Genomic DNA, 11,156 nt, shown 5'->3' on the forward strand with positions numbered 1-11,156 from the left:
TTATCAGTTTTGTTTTGTTTTGTTTTCCTTTAATCTGATTTTGCATCTACATAAATTTAGCAATTCTGCATCACCAACAACAAATTCTTGGAAAACTTGGAAGAGGTGTTAATTCCATTCCAGGAATTAGCAGCAGATTGTTCAGCATGTGAAAACTAACCCAGCATCAGAGTGACTTTACACAAAAGTATGCCATCCTATTACGTTATGTACTTGAATGAAACTGGGTCACAACACCAGCCCTATTAGTACAATAGGCTGAGCCGTTTTTGAAAAAGAAATTTAGTTTGTATTTATACATCTTCGGCTACATACATGCATTTTTAGATTCATTACTGTATCGATAAATATTAATACATTTTTGTCTTTTTTTTTATCCTATGGAAATCAAAGTATTACAAAAAAAAAAAAGAAATTGAATAATTAAACATAATTTTTAAACAAAAGGTCATCCCTAATACCATCCATGCTTAGACTGTCAGAGGCTAAATCCTTATACTATTAAAATTTCATTTGACATTTCATATCAGTACTGATCATGTCTTTCATTACATATATTAATATTGATTATCATTATCTAGTCCGGTGTCAAAATAATTGGTACTGACATTGGCCTTCTGAAACCTTTATCAGTCTCATATATATGCTAAAACAATATTTTGAAATCCTTTAAATGCAAATTATTTCAAACTGTAATTGAGATGAACACTTTCTGGTTTTCTGTAACCAAAGCAGCTGACAACAAGCAGAAAGAAACAAGTGAGAAAAGACACCACAAAAAAAATTAGAAGCCCGAACTTGATTATATTTTCTTGAAAAGGATCTGATTAAAAAATAAAAGAGATGAACACTAAAAGTTGAAATAATGGTTTAGTGGTGGAAGCTTATTATCCAGAGTTGGTATTTTTTGCTGCATCTCCACAGAGGCTTTGGAAAGTAGCTTTATCTGAGCTATGTTCATATTATGCAGCATATTTCTAAGCCAAATAGAAATATAGTTTTTTACACAACCCAACTTAAACATTTAGCTTTATCTCAATGTGTTTATACTTTTATTAATCAACATTTACAGCCACACCTGTTTGTTACCCGTTTGTTAGAAAGATGCTGCCTTGTAAAGCATTTATACCCCTACAACAATACCTCATTTTGTCACATTACCGCCATAAAACAAGATTTTATATGATAGACTAGAACAAATGCATAAGTAGAAAGAGGAGGGAAGCAGTTTTAATAATATTCATTTGCAATACAAAGTGTGGTGTGCCTTAGTATGTAGTTTCCCTTTGTTTTGGCACCCTTAAGAAAAGATCCAGAATAATCCATTTGTTTTAGGTGGCGCAGTACTGCAAAAACAAAAGCCGTGTGCGTCATTTAATGCCTTTTATCTAATCATGGAGTACAAAAAAAACACGCCCAAAAGGTCAGGGATACGGTTGTGAATATGTTTGGGCTCGGATTATAAACTCCTATAAAACCTAAAACTTTCAGCATCTCACAGACGTTTGTTTAAAGCATTCTAAAATTGGGGGTGAGTATGGGACAACTACAAAACTACCAGGAGACAGGTGTCCCCCGCAAAACTAACGAGGAGCATCATTTATAAAAGCAACAGAGAGGCCCAAGGTACTGAGTTGCAGAAATCCGAAGATCCTGTTGAAGAATTTATATATACAACAAACCCAAAAGTTGACCATATGGAAGGGTGGCAAAAAACAGAAGTCTTCTTTGTGATTTTCTTTAAAAAAAAAACATGTTAGGTGCACAGCATGCAGAAGGCAGTTGTATGCATTCGAGACCAGCTTGCAAGGTATGCATAGCAGATATGCATCACTGCAAATTGCTCTTAAGACAACAGCTGTGGCAAAGCATGGTGGGGCAGCAAGATATTGTGGGGACGTTTTTTGTACCACATGAACAGGAGGCCTAATCAACATTAATAACAAGCTCGATGAAGTAAAACACAGAAATTTCCTGTCATCAGATCCTAAAGGAGGCTGCAAAAACTTTGACTGAGGAGGAAGTATATTTTGCAGCAGGAAAACAACCCCAAGTATAGAGCCAGAGCCACAATGAATAAATCAGATCAAAGCAGTCATGTATTCGAATGGCCCAGTAACAGTTAAGTCCTTAATCCAATAGACAATCTGTATCAGGAGTTGAAAACTGATGTTCACAGATGCTCTCTATCCAGTATGACTGAGCTTGAGCTCAACAAACAAATGGGCAAACATGTCAGCCTCTAAATATCAAAGAAGTCTGACTTCTCTGAGTAAATAATGAAAAAGAAATTATTTACAAAAATTATCCAGAAACAGGTAAATTTTGAAAATATACAGCTCTGATGAAAAAAAAAAAACACACAAGCCAATTGCTTTACAATGGCGATAACGTAAGAGGGAATAGAAACCTTTGGTGAACATTTGCATATCACAGCTGTTATTTGTTGCAGCATCTGAGCTAAAATAAAACAAAGAACTTTAGATTTTTGACAGATCTGTACACAGCCCAGAGGAGCACACTTGAAATGAGCAAGTTTATTAAATTTTTCTTCAGGATCAATTAAATTTATTAATTGAATTAAATTTCCTGCTAAAATAAATAAACATTAGCAAGACACAAGACATTAGCATCTATTATCTGAAAGTCACCTTTAACCTCTTACACCCTAAGGGGGTATAAATAAATTTCTGCCTGACAAAAACACACAAAAGTAAATAACTTATAGCCTCAAAGCTATTAGATTTAAGAAGAAACTTTTGGTACGTCTGTAAAGGTAAGATGACATAGAATGGTTTTCTGGTGTCAGCACCATTGTAGCTTTGACCCTGCCTGAAATATTAGGGACAAAATACAAAATATTTTGCATTTTTTGAACCTCGCCAAAATTTTCTTTGAAATAAACATTGCAAAACACTACCAATATATTATTTATAGCACAAAAAAGTAGTACAGACTTTCAAATCTAAATGTGGTGTAAAAATATACCAAATTTGGACTCAATCAGATAAATCATATTTATTTTACAATGGTATTAGTGAGAAATTTCTTAGGCTGAGAGGCCATTTTGGCGCATTTATCCATAAATGTCACCAAACTGTGCCAAATATGTTTTTTACATCAATACTGGGGGTTTGGTAAAACTACGAGGTCATGTAGCAGCTGGACCCGCCGGTGGGTCCGTAGGGTTCAAGGGGTTAATATTCAAAACAAAGAAGAGATGAACAGATTTCAATAAAGTTTAGGGCTGCAACAACGAATCGATAAAATCGATAAAAATCGACTTTTAAAAGCGTTGGCAACGAATTTCATCATCGATTAGTTGTGTCGCGCGATTATTGCGTCATCGGCCGCGCCGTCATCACTGCCTCTTGACTGAAAGAGGAAGAAAAAAAAATACGGCAGAGTGAGTCAGCGCCGCAGGTGCAGTGTTACCAACTCAGCGACTTTTCAGACCCCTCCAGCGACTATTTTTCAAAAAAGCGACTAGCGACAAATCTGGCGACTTTTTTCGGTGTCACTGGCGGCTTTTGGAGACTCTTACGTGAAAGCATGCATCGTTCCTACTCTGCCGTGGGGCGCCTCCCCCACCCCAACCGCGTTTTCCTGCAGGAGTCCTTCTCAGTCAGAGCCTCAGCGTCCAGACTGCAAATGAAGCGCGCATGCACCGGGATTGACGGCGCAAATTGATCACAATAATTAAAATAGCCTGCGCTTTGTAAAGCGAAAAAAGTGATAACATGCAACCTTTTTCAAAAGAAATTAACATGGCACGGAACCACCATGTTTGTTTGGTTTTAAAGTGGGGAAACGTAACGTTAGTTTCTCAGGTAGCTCATCTGATGCTTTCCTTACCTTGTTAGTAGGTTACAGACAGTGATAAGGTTGGCTACTTATTTTACTTTTAATTTAATTTGAATTAGCTTAAGCAGCGTTTATATTTACTTTATAAATAAATTAACTTGCAAATTATGAGGGCAAGGCTTTTAAAGTTTAAATCTTCTGGCAAAGATAAAGTAAAGAAGATCCTGCAATTTATGGAAGTAAAGCAGAATAAAATCCAGCAAGATCAGTAATATGTCAATTAATTATATGCCACATTCCCATGTAAATATCTGTCTTTGGAGGATGTGTCTTTTAGCACCCCTAGTTCTCTCATTTTTATTCCAAATACAATTTATAATTTGAATCACAGGGCTATTTTTATCTCTATGGTTCAGTATTTTCTCAAGTAGCAACTTTAACTGCTATACTTTCCTGTCTTAAAAGGCAGAACTCTTCTAGTCTAAAAAAAACTCATTTGTTGAAATGGGGGGGCCTATTGTTTGAACCCCTTAGGGGCTTTTAAAAACAAAAATGTCTTTTTTTGCGTTTTATGAAACAAAGTACCCTATATTTTGTAGATGTACAGCTACATTTCTCATGTAAGTTTGCGTAGTTTTAACACAAACATTTATTTTTCATATTGCACCAGTACAGTTAATGAGCAACCTGTACTTGTGTGCTTGTTTGTTCTGTCTATGTTTATTTTGGAATAAAGAGGTTAATATAAAAAATATTTTTTGTCCGATTTATCGATTAATCGAAAAAATAATCGTCCGATTCATCGATTTTTAAAATAATCGTTAGTTGCAGCCCTAATAAAGTTTGAGTGTTATGGCAGCTTTATTCATTATATGCAGCATTTTTCTTAAGCTATAGTTGTCACAAGATATCCTTAAAAGACCAGTTCTTGCTTGAAAAATGAATTACATGAAAATAAACCTGTTCCCAATATGAATCACAAAGGCGTTTGTTCAAACACAGCTCTTTACATGGAAATTACAATACTGCTTCGATACCGCATTCAAGATTTAGGTCAAAGTAAATGTCTGTCAGTATATCAAGCCCTTTTATGTCACCTTGTAAAAGCCTTTATAACCGTGTTTAAGGTTCTTTACTAAAAGTAGTTAGTGTCTTACAAGCATTAAAATTGTGATCAAGAAAGTGACCTTGCTCCCCTGCATGCACACATTAATTATCAACACAACATGCAGCTAGTCTAATCCACCACAGACCTCATTCAAATTCTGGGATCGAACTGGTTTGTCTGAATTCTGTGCACAGAAGCCTGGAGAACATGAGTGAGATAGATGAATGGAACATTTAAAAACAAAATACAATCCCGGACTGTTGAGAGCTGGCGGGCAGCCCACATTGCCATAAGAAAGCCTTGTTTGCTGACAGACTAGGTTTTCAATAACAATTCCAATACCGTCCCCCATTAAACCAGTTGCATGAATTATTTGCACACTAAGGGGCAGATCAACATGCCACAAAGCAGATTAAGCGGCGTTCTCGGGTCTGTTCGGATTCAGCAAGATAATTCTGGAGGAAAAATGATCAGCCCCAGACAGAAAGTTAAATGGGATTTAACAGATCTTTAGGTTTAAAATCCCATGAACTCTAAAGCAGAAGCATGCATTTATTCACTAATTAAATCTTTTGGGTTAATAGACCTCAATCTTGGATAAATAAGATAAAAATGAATAGCAGAGTACACAGTTAATGACAAAAATATAGCTTGTGGCTTCCCACTCATAAAGACCTTGCTAATTACGCCTGACAACTGTTTCTACTACCGATTCGTTTGTGTATGGGCTCTTTGAGCATACTTTGTTCTCAAATGAATAGCAGATGTAACTTGTTTGTCTTAACTTAGGGCAGAGTGTGGTCAGTTGTTGCCCTTTATCTCATAAACCACACTGAAGTGTAAGATGCAGAATAGCAGATGGGTTTTAGACAGTCAGGGTGTTTACAGGTCAGTTGCTGATGTTGGCAAAAGCTGACTAATAATTTAACAAACTTCTTTTAAGCATTCAACTCTGGCTTGTTACTGATATGTGACTGGGCCCTTCACAGGTAATCGTCCACCCAAAAGCTGCAGCTGCAGCATTCAAATTTAAAAAAAGGAAATGATCACAATCCCAGGGGACAATGACGGTTTCTTTTTGTGCCTTGAAACATTGTTTGAATGTGTTTAGATACTCATTATCTGAAGACTGATGACAATAGAGATTTATCTTTGCCTTTATAATCTTAAAAAATAATTAAAAAAATTACATTTTTGGATTAGTTACAAAAAAGAATGACCTCATAGTAGATTTCAAACTGTGTAAAATGATTTGGCCGTGTTTCCTGCAGTCAAAATTAGGGCTGGGCAATTAATTGCATTTGTAATATAATCGCAATTTAACAAAGTGCAATTTTCAAATCGTAGAGGCACTGATTTTTTAATCAGACTGTATTTAAAAAGAGAAGGACACTAATTTTCTCTCTCCAGCCCTTTAAGTAGTAGTTAAACAATTGAAGTGGGTTAGTTTCCTTACAGAAAGGTAGAGAGAGTAACAACTAGTGTGCAAGTAGAAATAAAATTAGTTTTTCCACACAATGGTTACACCAAAGTCCTGTAACAATGGACTCTGGGCAGGCAAGCTTTAAAAACCAGTGAGATCAACGGAGAATCGCGAATGCAATTTTGTTAAAAATAATCACAATTTAGACTTTTGGCAAAATCTTTCAGCCCTATTCGAAATGATATGGGCAGAAAATAATCCCCTAAAGACTACCTGACTTCATGAAAAAGGCTTCTGCTGTGGAAACACACCTTCAGAGACCAAAATGTATCGGCTCGATCTTTCCGATCCACCTTTATATTTTGATAGCTTAGATGTTTTAAAAAGTTACCACCTATGACTTTTGAAAATCACGGTTCCCCTGGCTTACTCTTAACGTACGTTTTATTACAGCATATTTATACAGATCACTTGTGCTAAAACAATGTGTTCTCTATTGTAGAAGGGCAGAAATCTTCTTAGCAATGAAAGCTGTTCCAAAATATAATTTATGATCTGCTGTGCATAGTTACATAGCTGCAAAATAAGGCTGGATCTAACTTGCAAAACTTGGAAAAATATGCAACACATTTATAAACATAAATAAATAATAACACGATTAAAATATAAAAGAATCCAGCATCAAAATCTTAAGACGTTTTAAAGGAACATTTCCAACAAGACAGCACCTGTTATCGGCTTTATAGGGGCTATATTTATTTTATTATTTACATTAAATAAAAGTAAGGTTTTGGAACCTTTTTGACCAACACTATTAAGCAGCTTAAGAATCTTTGAAAAACATTTCCTCTACATTACACTTAGTGTTTAACTTTATTGTAAACCTCTAAACTGACCAATTTTCCCTGAAAAAAATATACAAGTAGAAGGAGTGTTAAGACTACCGGTATCCCTAAAACCAGCTGTTTTGCATAGATTCACTATAAATAAAGTGCAAATATTTGGTGTCACTTCTTTATAAACCGGCAAGAATGACTAAACAATAGCTTTAAAGTTAAATATCAAACTAAAATTGTCTTTTTATTAATTTAAAGCTTTTATTTTAGCAGCAACCGATCAAAGAGAAAATTTAGCAGGAATCAATGAGTTTCTGTTTCTCTGTTGTAACAACACTTCATACATACAGGATTTTGTAATGCTGGGGTTCCAGTGGATGTGGAAGTGGTGCGTAAGAACCGTGGTGCAGCTGCCCCCGGCTTTATCCTAGGCATACTTTACCACTGCAAGCAACTTCAGAGGGGCATTTGGACTCCGTCATGCCAGGATTGCATGATTGGGCTGTAGTAGTGCACTTAGAGGTGTTAGATAGAACAATAAAGCTGTGAAGTGGTTATTTGGCCATTACTACCAGTCTTGCAATCACATTTTTAATTCATTGCTCAAATCAACTATGTCTGTTGATCAACTGTATGAACAGTTTGTAATTAAAGTCTAGAAAATTTGATCTACAGTTTGCATATTTAATCAATTTTGGTCTTCATAAACCAACTTCCTGCCTAAAAGAACTGCTTTGTTCAAGATAGATGTGGAGTTGGTGCGGAAAAAATAAAAAGGATGCATATTTTGGAGCAGTGGTGAGAGCCAAACACTTCGAAACGCACCAAGGCGCACCCAGGGGAACCGCACGACAGACTAGAGTCAACTGAGAGGGTGTTGTTGTTGATCATTTAAAAAGAGATCACCCAACTTACAAGTAACAAAATTTACTTTTAAGTTTTTATGGTCTGCATTACTAGACAGATTTAACTAAAAAATAAATGTTTAAACAGTAGACATTTTTCTTCAAGTTCTGACATATTCACTAAAAGATAGGTTTAATAATTTGATTAACACTGTAACTGTTATCATAAAAGACAGAAGACATGTAGACATTTTTCCCCCCTTTAATATGGTAGCTTAATATGGTAGACTTATTGTTATAAAGATTTCAATGTGATGACATGTCATTTTTTTTGTTCTGCGGTTTGAATGACCTTAACAGATAGTAACAGATGACTGTTGAGTGTTTTACCCAGTAACTTAAGAACATAAAATATATTAACGCATATAAAGCGCTGAAGAATCTGTTCTAATCAGATCAAAATACATTTTACAGCAGACAACAGCTGGCAAAAATAAAGTGTCACGCACCCCATTTCTTTGTGTTGATTGACCAGCTATGCGCAGCAGAGTAAGTGACAAAGGTCATCTAATAACTTTGCTCTGCATACTGAATAGTTGCTCTGCTCTTTTATTATGATAAACTAAAAAGTAATCTTTAACATTAAAAGTGCTCTTTGCACACCAGTGCCACATATTCTTGCTCAGGGGTTGTTTTAAAATGTAAAAACAACAAGCAACAGTTTGGAGAAAACTTCCAAGTACAAATGTAAAATACAACCGAAAATAAAACATCTGTGCTGATCTCCTTTTACTTTACATACTCTACTGGCTATTGATGTGTCAACTTCAGGAAGCACCACCCATTGAAGTTCACCTAAAATGTGACTGTTAAGGAGTTTAAACTCAGCTCTAGAGACACAAGAAAGGAAGAGAAACTAGTCAAGATCTGCTGCAAAGAGCCTTATGCTAATAGCTTGTAGTCATATACTTGTTGCTACGAAAAGTCTTTGAAACTTAGATTGACCTTGTTTCAAATTAAACCTCTTTAATTGTTGACACAGGCAGCTCTTCAGTATGAGAATAAAATTGTCTCTTGATCACATATTCCCATGGAGCCTAGCGTACTTACAATTCGTTTAAATGAAGGCATTTTTGAATTATCAGTTCTTTGGTTTCTCTTCATATAAACTTGTAATGGTATCACATCAGTGTGCTTAATTTATAGAATTTAGGATTCATTTGCATTTCTAAAATTAACATTTTCAAGCAATTTTTCATGAATATGAGCTTGGGATAAGAATTCTTGTATTCAATTGCCAGTATGAAACATTACAGTAGTAATGTTTCATGTGGCTTTAAAAGTAAATGATGTTGAAAGAAGTAAATCAATAAATGCTTTGCAGTCATATCCTGGAAATCCATCCATCCATTTTTTAACACACTTACTCCTAAGTGGAGTCGCAAGGGGTGCTGGTGCCTATCTCCAGCTGTCAATGGGCGCGAGGCAGGTACACACTGGACAGTTCGCCAGTCCATCACAAGGCAACACAGATACAAACAGGACAAACAACCATTCACGCACACACTCACACCTAAGGAGAATTCAGAGAAGCCAATTAACCTAACAGCCATGTTTTTGGACTGTGGGAGGAAGCCGGAGGACCCAGAGAGAACCCACGCAAGCTCAGGGAGAACATGCAAACTCCATGCAGAAAGACCCCGGGCCGGGAATCAAACCAAAAAACTTCTTGCTACAAGGCAGCAGTGCTATGACCTGAAAATATCAGGAAAATATCAGTGGCGCTACCCACTGCGCCTGTGAGTGTGGCGCTACCCACTGCGCCGCCCCATCCTGGAAATTAATGAGTGAAATGGCAATTTCTTTTAAGTAATCTAAAAACCTAGCAACTAATGTTTGACACCTTCATTCACCATTGTGGCTCCACTGCAATAAAAGTAAATAAATGTCAGGCCATAAATTCCACTAACATCAAATTTTAGCTTAAAATTTATTTCAATATTTTTTTTGGCCAGAATATAAACAACTGCACAATAAAGAATCTTCATTAAAAATGTAAGATAAAAGACCAGGAATACTGAGAAATAGATGACGAAATTGTAAGGATATTTTCAGGTCATGCTGAAACTAGAATCAAAAGTATAATAAAGGCCAAGTTTGGAGCCTAACTATATTCCTAACTCAGTTGGTGGCTATTGGAATTTCTTTAAAAAAACTATTACATTAAGCTGTGTTAAAGGCACAAAATCCTGACCTATAATCACAATAAAACGACCCTTTCTTGATTTTCAGAATAGAGCCATAAGCCGAATGAGGAATAGATGCATGTAGAAAGCATCGCAGTGAAGATCAACTACACTTGCAGTGGATTTCAGTAGGACTTTGAACCTTATCTTACTATGTTAATTAAGCCTAACAGCAAAAATGAAGACTTCAAGCAATACTCTGGAAAAAAAACACTGTCAAATATTTGAGTAAGATTAGAATATTTGCTTTTGCTTATTAGGATCATCTGCTGGTTTGTTTATCTCCAGTAAAATTAATTCTGAGCATGTATTTTCATAGTTGAGGGGTTGCTCACATATGACAGAAGCTTTCGCATAATGACAGTTGCCAAATAAAAGCACAATGGCAGAAATAGACTTTTAATCATCTGGAAGTTTCTTATTTCTTCCATGACAGGTTTGGTTAAGAACATGAAATGAAAAGCATAGTCATGTTTGACTAACAACTTTGTGCCTAAATGTTACATTTTAAGTACAGTGATAAGAATCAGTGCAGGAGCATGTTAATTTGCTGATGGCTAGACAGTAGATAATACACAGAGAAGTAAAGATACAAACCACTGCACCCCCCACACACTCCTCTGTTTAGTTATAAAGCTATTTGAGGCTAATATGACTGATAAACCCCTTTGTTAGAAGTGCAAATTGGTCTACTGTTTTACCAAATGAGGGCAGAATTTTATTTAGGGCTGAAACTGACAGATTAAAAAAATAAGTGACATCAAGCAGCGTTGACATCCAGAATCGTGGTGACCCTGATCTGTGTTGAACTTCAGAATTACCCTGTCTCCATCTCTGAACCTAAATCGCCCCCAACCTACCATTTCCCTCCTTTTGTTTGAGGACAATTAAATA

The 11,156-nt window shown here is 35.9% G+C and overlaps 1 protein-coding gene across 1 annotated transcript in view; it reads right to left on the reverse strand.

Annotated features, from left to right (window-relative positions):
- sppl3 (signal peptide peptidase 3) overlaps positions 1–11,156 on the reverse strand; it is a 37,629-nt gene that overhangs the window by 14,015 nt on the left and 12,458 nt on the right. The window lies entirely within an intron of this gene.

Source organism: Cyprinodon tularosa, unplaced genomic scaffold (genome assembly GCF_016077235.1).
Source record: "Cyprinodon tularosa strain WSP-4 unplaced genomic scaffold, ASM1607723v1 ctg680, whole genome shotgun sequence".
NCBI classification, from domain to species: domain Eukaryota; kingdom Metazoa; phylum Chordata; class Actinopteri; order Cyprinodontiformes; family Cyprinodontidae; genus Cyprinodon; species Cyprinodon tularosa.